This window comes from Gorilla gorilla, chromosome 17 (genome assembly GCF_029281585.2).
Source record: "Gorilla gorilla gorilla isolate KB3781 chromosome 17, NHGRI_mGorGor1-v2.1_pri, whole genome shotgun sequence".
Lineage (NCBI taxonomy): Eukaryota > Metazoa > Chordata > Mammalia > Primates > Hominidae > Gorilla > Gorilla gorilla.
The window spans coordinates 77,210,225-77,220,907 of NC_073241.2; the positions used below are offsets into that span (position 1 = coordinate 77,210,225).

The 10,683-nt window shown below is 44.0% G+C and overlaps 1 protein-coding gene across 7 annotated transcripts in view; it reads right to left on the reverse strand.

Annotated features, from left to right (window-relative positions):
- SMAD2 (SMAD family member 2) overlaps nucleotides 1-9,967 on the reverse strand; it is an 86,592-nt gene extending 76,625 nt beyond the window's left edge. For 2 of the 7 annotated variants that reach the window (XM_031003677.3, XM_055368815.2), the window contains exons 1-2: nucleotides 9,631-9,962; nucleotides 9,202-9,287 (exon numbers count right to left, since the gene is read on the reverse strand). The gene's annotated coding sequence lies outside the window, so the exon portion shown is untranslated. Of the gene's footprint in view, nucleotides 1-9,201; nucleotides 9,517-9,630 lie in introns of those variants that run through there. The other 5 variants (XM_031003676.3, XM_031003679.3, XM_055368816.2 and 2 more) reach the window with 5 other exon arrangements.
- Nucleotides 9,968-10,683: the final 716 nt, after the last annotated feature.

Below are 10,683 nucleotides of genomic sequence, written 5' to 3' on the forward strand. Positions count from 1 at the left end.
CTGGGTGACAGAGTGAGACACTGTCTCAAAAAAAAAATTTACAGACACCCATACAAAAGAATATTATACAACCCACTCCTCCAAAAAAGAAGAAAGGCATTCATTACATACTGACACAAAATAAGATGTACTATTAAGTGACATATGTGACCACTTGTACTAAAAGGTAATATACACACAAAATTGTTCACAGATGCATAAAATCTCTGGAACACCACACAAAAACCTAGTAAAGCTACTTGCCTTTGAAAAGGCAACTGTATGGCAAAGAACAGACCAGTAAAGAGACTCTTCACTGGGTATCCCTGAATTTTGGATTGCAGTCATGGATTATGTATACAAAAATTCACTATTCCACATGCAGCTGTAGATGTTTTCGTGTACCCTGCCTTCCCTTGCTGTGATATTAAAGTCCATCTAAAGCCTACTGTTTTTCCAGTTCCTCCAGAGAGGTCTGAGGCTTCTTTCTCCAAGAAGCCCCAGATGTTTCAATACCAGAACACTTTTCATTTTTTAATTTTTTTAAGCATACAGTTCCCACAGTTCTGTCTCCTTTCATTGAATGGCATTATAACCTCAGCCCCAACTACTGAATCTTATCTCTAGTAAATCCCCCAAGGCCACACTTTCCTTAAAGTTGACTGATTTTTCTAAGTTTCTAGTCCCTAGGCACTTTCTCTCTCCCTTTAAGATCAACTGTATACATAAGAGAAAACTTTTATATTTTATCCAACATTTTCATCTGTTTACAGTAGGAAGAATGGGCCTAACTTGTGTCTGTGTCATTTTAAGAAATTTAGATAAAGACAGTATAAACAATAACAGCAAACACTGAAGAAAGTATGATCATTGAGAAAAGACTGCTAAACTTGACAGTTCATCTGGAAGGCCAGTAGAAAGGGAAATGTGAAAAAGAATGGTTAAAAAATATTTTTGCAAAGTTGAAGTCAAGAACAGATAGTGATTAAATGTAGAAAGCAAAAGTAGATTGCACTTTTAAAAGGTATGGCGGGAAGAGAAATTTCAAATCTTCAAACTGCAGGGAAATACAAAGTATTCCGAATTTTTATTTAGAAAGAAAACCAAAGTTAATTATTTCAACAAAAATACTTTAAATATGATGGTGCTGCCTCATCTAGAACATCTAAGGTCCCACTAGAAATAATATAAAATCACTGTGCAGTCAATCCTCCTTATCTGTGGGTTCCAAATACATTGATTAAACCAACCATGGATAAAAAATATTCAGGAAAAAACTGTGACTGTACTGAACATGTACAGACTTTTTTCTCATCATTTCTAAAACAATATAGAATAACAACTATTTACATTGTATTAGATATTAAGTAATCTAGAGATTATTTAAAGAATAACAATAAAATGTGCATAAAACAAATTCTACACCATTTTATACAAGGGACTTCAGCGTTCTCAGATTCTGGTGCTTGCAGGAGAGTCCTGGAACCAATCCTCTATGGAGACCGAGATTTTTAGCAATCTATGTTGAAACATACTACAAGGCAGAGAAAAAAGCAGCAGCATCAATGACCTGGAATTGTATAACTGTTTTAGTCAAATAAATAATTCATTAGTAACCAGGATAATAGAAAACCTCAAAAAAATTAAAATACATAAAACCCAATTTTTTAAAAACAGATTTTTCAATTCTCACTACAACTATGTTCTTTCCAAAGCATAAGCTAGTAAGGAAAGACACTGCCAACTGGAAACCTAGGTCGGCCCCCATGGAGAATGATGGGTCATGTCTTTTAAACAAAAGCAAACAGAAAACATTCATGTGTTCAACTTTATGGACTGTCAAACCTAATGCAAGCTTGAATTTAATTCAAGAAAATTATTATTTTAGCAAAAGTCCACATTAAATAGGGACTGCTGTGTAAAGAGACTTTTTTTTTTTTTTTTTTACCTAGGAGTTATATTCCTATCACCGATAATGAGTTTTGTGGAATCCACAACTCTATAATCAACTTGTAAACACGTAACTTACGTATTGGTTTATCATTCCCAGATTATTAAAAAAAAAAAAAAGCACCTATGACAACACTACACAGGCCCAGACTCAAATCAGCACAAATATAAAGTACAAGTACTCTAATTGCTCTTCAAATTCCCAAAGTCTATCCTGACCCTCTTCTGAAGCAGCAACTAATACCACGTCAATTCACGTGAGTGGGGTCCTCAGGCCATAAAAGTTCAATTAAAGCAAAGTCTAGAGTAGTGCCACCCAACACAACTTTATACAATGATGTAAATGTCCTTGGGTATCTGTGCTGTCTAATACAGTAGCCATCAGCTGCATATGGCTATCTAAATTTAGATTAAGTAAAATTTAACATTCAGTTTCTCAGTCACAGCAGCCACATTTCAAGTGCTAAATAGCCACATGTGGCTGGCAGCTACCTGTTAAGATAGAGCAGGTCTACAGCAAAAATTTCTCCAAGACCTACTGTTCTTCAGCTGTGCTTCAAAGGCTTCCTGGTGATGAATATGAGAGGAAAACTGATCAGGCAGGACTTCAACAACTGCCTATTCTTCCTTCCACAAAACAGCTTTACTCCTTTTATGTTTTACATTTCGAAATTCTGCATATTTCTCTCTAAAGGCTTTCTAGTTGCTGCTGTGTGTGCAGATGTGCACATGTTTTAAGTCTGACTACTACTGGTTTCGAGCAGAAATGGCCAATGCACAACCTCAGGCCAAAGCTGGACCCTCCTGATAACTAAAACATTTTTTAAAAAAAAGTTTAATTGATCAGCTAACATGAACTACAACCTAACTACCTGTCTATTAAGAATTTTAGGCCGGGCACAGTGGCTCACGCATGTAATCCCAACACTTTGGGAGGCCAAGGTGGGCGAATCGCCTGAGGTCAGGAGTTCGAGACCAGCCTGACCAACATGGTGAAACCCCGTTTCTACTAAAAATACAAAATTAGCCGGGCATGGTGGCGCATGCCTGTAATCCTAGCTACTCGGGAGGCTGAGGCAGGAGAACTGCTTGAACCTAGGAGGCGGAGGTTGCAGTGAGCCAAGATCGCACCACTGCACTCCAGCCTGGGCAACAGGAGCAAAACTCCGTCTCAAAAAAAAAAAAAAAAAAAAGAATTTTAAAAGTTGATCTCAATAAGGAAAATTTGCATTCACTACCACAGATAAAGTATCTCTAGTCAACAAAAGAGTTTCAATAGTTCACTCAAGTCAAGGCAGAAGGCTCATGGGCCCAGCTTCCACTGCATCATTTATGAGGATTTTATATAGGAGGCTCTGCAAAAAAGATTCGCCACCCCACATTTTCTTTTTTTTCTTTTTTTTTTTTTTTTTGAGACGGAGTCTTGCTCTGTCTCCCAGGCTGGAGAGCAGTCGCAGGATCTCGGCTAACTGCAACCTCGGCCTCCCCGGTTCAAGCAAGTCTCCTACCTCAGCCTCTTGAGCAGCTGGGACTACAGGTACCCGCCACCACACCCAGCTAATTTTTGCATTTTTAGTAGAGACAAGGTTTCACCATGTTGGCCAGGCTGGTCTCAAACTCCTGACCTCAAAGTGATCCACCCGCCTCGGCCTCCCAAAGTGCTGGGATTACAGGCGTGAGTCCGGCCTCACCACCTCACATTCTGAAATGAAAGACGTGATGAGGATGGAACGTTTCCTTGACATTTACAAGACCTTAACCATTATGTGTTTACAGAATTTCTGGAAGTAGCTGAAGCAGCATATGAAAATGTAGTTTACTTTTAAACATAGGCAAACTATAAGATCACAGATTCACTATGCTACTTCCTCAGATCAAGAGTCTTTTTTGACTTAAGAGACTCAAACTAATGAACAGATGGAATACCAGTGGTTCACCCAAGATTATTCCTACTGAATACATTAAATGTGAAACTACATCCCCCTTCCCCACAAAATGAGGGAAGGTATGACACTGTAGATTATTCAAGGAAATGCAAATTTTTACATTAAGGTAGACACGTGTACTAAACAGAAGCAACTAAAGTCTATCCTCGCTTTCCACTACTCTACAGCCTTGAGGCCAATGTAAAACCAGATTTTGAAAAATGACAGGGCTACCTAGGATAATTAGTGACAATTTCACAGTAAATTCACAAACTTTGGTAAGAATTAATCACGTCGGAATTTCTATTTTCTTAAGACTACAAACCTAAAGATACATCAAGCACTTGTCCTATCAACGTGCCTCAGTTACAAATAAGAGGAACCCACTGAGCCAAGGAGAACCACTCACACTGTACAATGTGAGGCAAGCACAGAAGACACAGAATTGCCCTAATATTTCTGGCTATCTGACCAAACTAAAGGCAGTGTCTAAATCCACCTGGTTTGGAAAAATTATATTCTCCCTACATGAAATTGCTGAACTGAAGCTGCGAGCTATCTTTGAGACGTAAATCTAGAACCAACATTGAATTATGTCCTAACTGAATACATCACAATTACACCAACCTGAAAAAATGATCAAAATTGATCAATGACAAGCAGTAAGCCTCTAACTATGCATTTTTAAACCAAAAAGGCTAGTACTTTTGTACTACTGCTAAAAAAAACCTGATTCTTAAAAACAGCCAAGGCTACATATTACAAGGTCACCAATAATTATCTGATGGTGTAGATGGTTTAAAAAGTAACCCTGAAGTAAGGTTACAAGAAAGGGGATCAAAAAAGTTATCAGTGCTAATACTGGGCAGAAGTCACATGACAAGAGTCAAGAAACCCTCAACAGAGAGACTGGCCAACTATCCACTCTTGCTTTATCCTAGAAATCTCGAGCATACTCTATCTCAAAGCACAGTGAAAAGCATACGCTACTGTCAAAGCACAAGGGAAAATTTATATGATACTCCTGCAGACTGACAAAAAAATTACTTACACCGAAGAAAGGGGTGACATAGGGTGCTACCACACTGAAACAGCCTTTCTTTACTGCTGGCTACCCTTTCAGCTTGGAATCTGAATGGCTGTCTGAATGGCAAAACAAATGAAAAACATCTTGGTCATAACAGGTACTGTGGATCTTTCATGAAATAAGCCATAAGCTATAGCACAATCTTCAACCCCTTTAAGAACATTTCTTAATCATCCTGAGTGACAATCTAAAGTATATTACGTAGATTATTGCACTCTTAAAAAGATTCTCCCAAACATGATTTAGGCTAATTGATGAACATTCATTACTATGCTTTCAGGTCTGGTCCTGCACTCAATGGCCCCAGACATGCTAGTCAGGCTTTGACTATTTTTGTGTCTTGTAGATTATCTCTATTATCCTCACCGGGCTGTTATCTGTTTTTTCTTACGAGAGACACTAGGCTAACATCCTACTCCCCAGCCCCCACCACACCCCCTCTAAACCTCCCACAGTACCCATAATCTACTTGTTTCTAATCTAGTGCAGGTTTAGAAGCCAGATAACTTTGCTTGTTAGAAACACTTTAAATAAATGCCAACACATTCTTATTAAGGGTCTCCAAGGCTCTCCTAAGCTTTAAGCTATGGACTGGGACAATTTGGCTATCCCAGGCCTTTGTTGTTCATTGTCTGCTTCTCAAATACATTTTACAACAGGTCAATAATAACAGTGTAGGCAAATCATTTGGATTAGAAAGAGCCCAAGTAACAAACCCACAACTACAAGAGAGGAAGAAATCATTTGGGAGGACCCTTATGTCTCAGGCAATGTTCTAGGTACTTGAATTGTGATCACTGAATAAGAGGAAGGGGTTAGTACTTCCATTTTGTGTCAGAAAACCAAGGGTCAGGGGTTGGTAGTAAATTGCCCAGTATTGTAACTGAGAAACAAAATGTTAGGCTAGGGCTCTCTGATTCCAAAACCCAAGGCCTTTCCACTACATGAGACTGCTGTCCAATCCTGGGTCTCGGTTTAACTAATTGTTTTTACACTTTATTCCTGATCCTTTCACTGAGTTATTCAACTCTGCTTTCTTTCCTTAACCAGCTTCTGTAATTAAAGGGCAATAAGTGATCAAATTAAGGTCAGACGAAGCTTAGCTCTACAAGTGTACATCTGTTCAGCAATAAACACGTTTCTGAAAGACTGGCCATATCTTCAGTTTGTATAGACTGTGCAAAACTGGTGCCAAGGTCCCCCCAAAATACACAGATTGTTCCCAGTGACACTGAGTTAACACTTCACATCTTCCCTAGTGCTATCTGCTACATGTTACAGGAAGCAAGGCAAGCTCACCTTAGGAATGGCTCAGTAATGCATGTGCCCTTGATTTGTACACTAACAACTGTCTTACTCTAAACACTGGAGAATAGGGCAAGGGACATGAGTTTCCACTTTTCTAACCCCATTAAGGAACAGGGGTGTACTTGTTTGCTGTTAAGAGACTTTATTGCCTAGTCCAGAGCCTGACACACAGAAAAAGCTGTTTGTTGAATAAATGAATAAATGTATTTGTTGAAAATAAATGCATCAGCCGGGCGCGGTGGCTCACGCCTGTAATCCCAGCACTTTTGGGAGGCCGAGGTGGGCGGATCACCTGAGGTCGGGAGTTCGAGACCAGCCTGACCAACATGGTGAAACCCTGTCTCTACTAAAAATACAAAATCAGCCAGGCATGGTGGCACATGCCTGCAATCCCAGCTACTCAGGAGGCTGAGGCAGGAGAAGCGCTTGAACCCAGGAGGCGGAGGTTGCGGTGAGCCGAGATCGTGCCATTGCACTCCAGCCTGGGCAACAAGAGTGAACTCCATCTCAAAATAAAATAAAATATATAAATGCATAATCTCTCATAACCTCTCTTAACTGGTTGTGAATTCCTTACGTTTCACATTTTCTGACATACCTTTGGAATACTTAGGGGAAAACATCTTACCTCTCACAGAAACTAAGGGCCTAAAAATGGCTCTTCTACACCCATCAAAAGACTAAGAATCTAAAAGACATGCCCCCCTCTACCCTCTAAAAATGACTTTGTCCTAAGAATATGAATAAATCTCCATCTGCCAGACTGCACTAAATACAGCTTTTATATGCATTACAATAACACCTGTATAAAAAAGCTGCTACAAAACGAGGTTTTTGGAGCCCTAAAGCACAAAACCAACAGAATCAAAACCAGACAAGAACAAGGAAAGACTTTTAAAACTGACAGTATTTGCAAAATGTAAAAATTCAATAGGTCTTTGGCCAGCGGTTTACACAGCTAAACCGAGTTTTTCCATTCACATATATTCCCCCAAATGTGAAGTAAAGATTATAGCAACATGATTCTAATATTTACAATGTGAAAATGAAAAGGTGACAACAACCTCTGGCCATCTTGAAGTAGAATAGAAACAACCTTTGTTCCTACTAAAGTTCTGTTGAAATACCAAAACCATCCCCAATATTCCTACACAAGAGTTAAAACACATACCAAGCCTGATAAGACACAAACAACAGGAAATTACCCTGCACAGTTTCTTAAAAGACTATTATTTCATGAAACTTACAGACTGTGTAGAGACATGACCACTTATGACTAAGTAAACGTAGGTTACAACCTTGAAAACCCAAACTTTTGTTGAACACCTACAATGCTTGTGGCCGCACTTTAGAAGGTGTGGCTAAGTATAAAAACCAAGCTCTAAGAGCAATTTCTTGCTAAAACGCCAAAATGAACGTTTCCAATCACATTACATTAATTAAACCTGGCCAGTGAACTCAATTAAATCCAGTAGAGTTTGATATTTATAGTAAAAGTGGGCACACTCTTTAGAAATGCCGAAAGATGTGAACTATTTATATTTACTACGACAGCTAAGTTTACGGCAAAGGCTAAGGAACTTTAAAAATAAAAGTATTACTTTTGAATTTAATATAAACGTTTGCTAAATGACCTTCTGGCAGAGGAAATTCTTTAAATATCTTGTATGGGTTTTCCGAAGGCAAATTTTTTAAAAACCCTCAAACTATGGTACATTTATGAAGCCCATTTTAAATTATTTCTCCCATCTCTGCTTCATCTGCTTCACTAATTCATGTATTAAAACTGTTGAAACTCCATTTAACTATTTGACTAACTTCTCTGTAAGATGGAAACTTTTTTAAAGGGCGTTAAAGTAGAATAGCAAATTTTCAGCATAATAAGAGCAAATTTATTACTAGGCTCAAGGAAAACACCCTATCAGCGATTCATTCATACGAAACTATCAGGTTCAATTCATATGAAGTCAGAAGAGAGAAAAAGAATTTTGGAAATTAAATCACATTTCAAAGACCATTTCTAAAAAGATGTAATTATTCCAAGTTATTTATTTATTAACAATTATTTTACACATGTCGTTTTAAAAGTTTCACACACCCAAATTTAAGATAGTCCAAATTGCAACAACAAGACATGACTTTGATGGAAAATACTGCTTGCAAATTCGTTTTACCTGGAAATTTCTTTTTTAAAGGTATGGTTGACAACACACTGGTGGTATTTTGCTTTTAAAGGGTCAAGAGGAAGGAATAACAAAACCAACCCAGGCATTCTTTTTCTGTTTAGGATCAAAAGGAAATTTTAAGGATAAGTAAAAGACAAAAGTACCTGACCCAAGGACAATATCCCCCTCCAAGAGAACAAAGTAAGTTGCAATTTTAAAAACCAAGTTGGAAATACGAGAAATCACTTCGAGGGCTTTCCAAAGGCGTATGATAAAAACTAATAGGCTCCACCCGCAGAACAACTTTCACAAGTGAGTGAAGGATGATCACAGAGTTATCAGCTGTGTGCGTGTTTGTGAGTACACACAAGCCATGGAAAACCCGAGACTACCACAGTTAACAAAGGTTACGAGACCAAAAAAAAAAAGTGGAGGCAAAGTATTACGCGCCCCTAACAAGGCTTCCCCAACTCCTGAAACAAGAGCTCTGGCCCTTCGGCTTTAAAAATCAGAACCACAAACTATGGAGTGTGAGAGCAGCGAGGGGAAGGGACGCAGGCAGCCCCCGCCCCCGTCAGCCTGGGTGGCAGCGCAGTGCAGCCGAGCCCCGTCCCTTCCCGGCTCTCCGGCCCCGAACCCGCACACCCGGGCCGGCGCACCCACAGCCCCCGAACTCACCACACCCCAGCCCCCACCCGCAGCGGCCATGTGACACGGCCCATCGCCCCGGCCGCGGACGCACGCAAACACTTCCATAGCTGGAGGCCCGCGGGCGCCCAGGCTTTACCTGCAAGGTGGCGCCAGGTCCCGCCCCGTCAGATCCGGGGGGTCCGGGACCTTTTGTTCCTTCCTCTTCCGATGGGATGGAGGGGGCTGGGAGGGGAAGAGGGGAATGGGCGATTGGAGGCGGAACTGAAAACACTCCTGGCCGCCGTCTTCCCGCCCCGCCCCGCCCCCAGGCCCGGGCCCGGCCGGCGGCCCGGGCGCGCGGGAGGGTAGGGGAAGAGAGGGGAGGGTAGGGGAGGGGAGGGAGCCTGGCCGCCGCCCGCGGGGAAGGAGGGGGTGAGGACGCGCGCGCCCGCGCTGCCCCTCCTCCCCTCAGGCGCGCGCCCGCAGCCCTACCGGCCGCCCGCACGGCCGCGCCCTCCCCCGCCGGCCCACCTCCGCTTCCGCCCTCCGCCCTCGGCCGCCGGCCGCCGCGGCGCCACGCACCCACCTCCCGGCGGCTGGCGGGCTGCTGGCTGGCGAGCTGCTCCTCCGCCGCCGCGGCCGCGCGGGTAGACCCGCCTGCCACCCTGGGCCGCGGGCCCCGCCGATTCGCCGGCGCAGCCCCGGGGCTGGCACCCTGCCGCCCGCTGATTGGCGCCTCCAGCCGCCCGTTAGGGCGCGAGGCACGCCGGCCGAAAGCCGCGCGGGGCGGGTATAGAAGACGGAGGGAGCGGAGGAGGAAAGGAACGAGGCCGAGCACCGCGGGAAGGGCCGGGGGGCGAGCGGGGCGCGGGGAGTCGCCGGCCACCGCCTCCCCACCTCCCTTTGCCTACGGCCCGCCCCGCCTCCCGGCCGGACCGGCGGCTCCCGCAGCCAATCAGCACGAGGGAAGCTCGGGGTGTGAGCCGCGCATCGGGGGCCTCGAATCGGAAGGGAGACGTCGCTCGCTGATTGGTCCCGCCTCCCCAGTCTAGCGTGAGGCGAGGCGGGGCGCGGCTGGGCGGGGCGGGACGCCCGCGGTTTCGCTTGAGTTGGGCTCCGGCGCGCTCCCACCGGGGCTCAGGGGCGGAGAGGGAGAGGCCCGCGCCTTGCCGCGCATTAAGACGATTCCCGGTGACCGCCCGATCCCTCGCCAGCGTCGTGGGGTGGGGCCTGTGGGGGCCTGCCGCCTCGTCCACCGTCCGTCGTGAGGCCGGCAGCGGACACGTGCTCATCCCACGGGGAGGCCCCGGGCACCCCGGAGGACGCGCCTGAGAGAGAAAAGGGGTTCGGGAGAAGCCCGGGGACCCGGCCCGTGACTGGGCGCGCCCTATGCAAATGAGTGGGCGGGGCCCTCGTGTTGCTGAACGAGGGCGGGTTCGCGATGTAAATAAGCCCAGAGGTGGGGTCTTTGGAGAGCACTTACGGCCCGGGTAGGGGATGCCAGGTATAAGTGTTTAACCTAAATTTTGGTTCCGTCTTCAGTAAAAATGATATCAATAATCCATGTCCGGAAGGGTCTTTGTGAAGTCTAAAAAACATCTGTCACGATGTCCCTTAATGGCTGGGATATCTTCCCTTC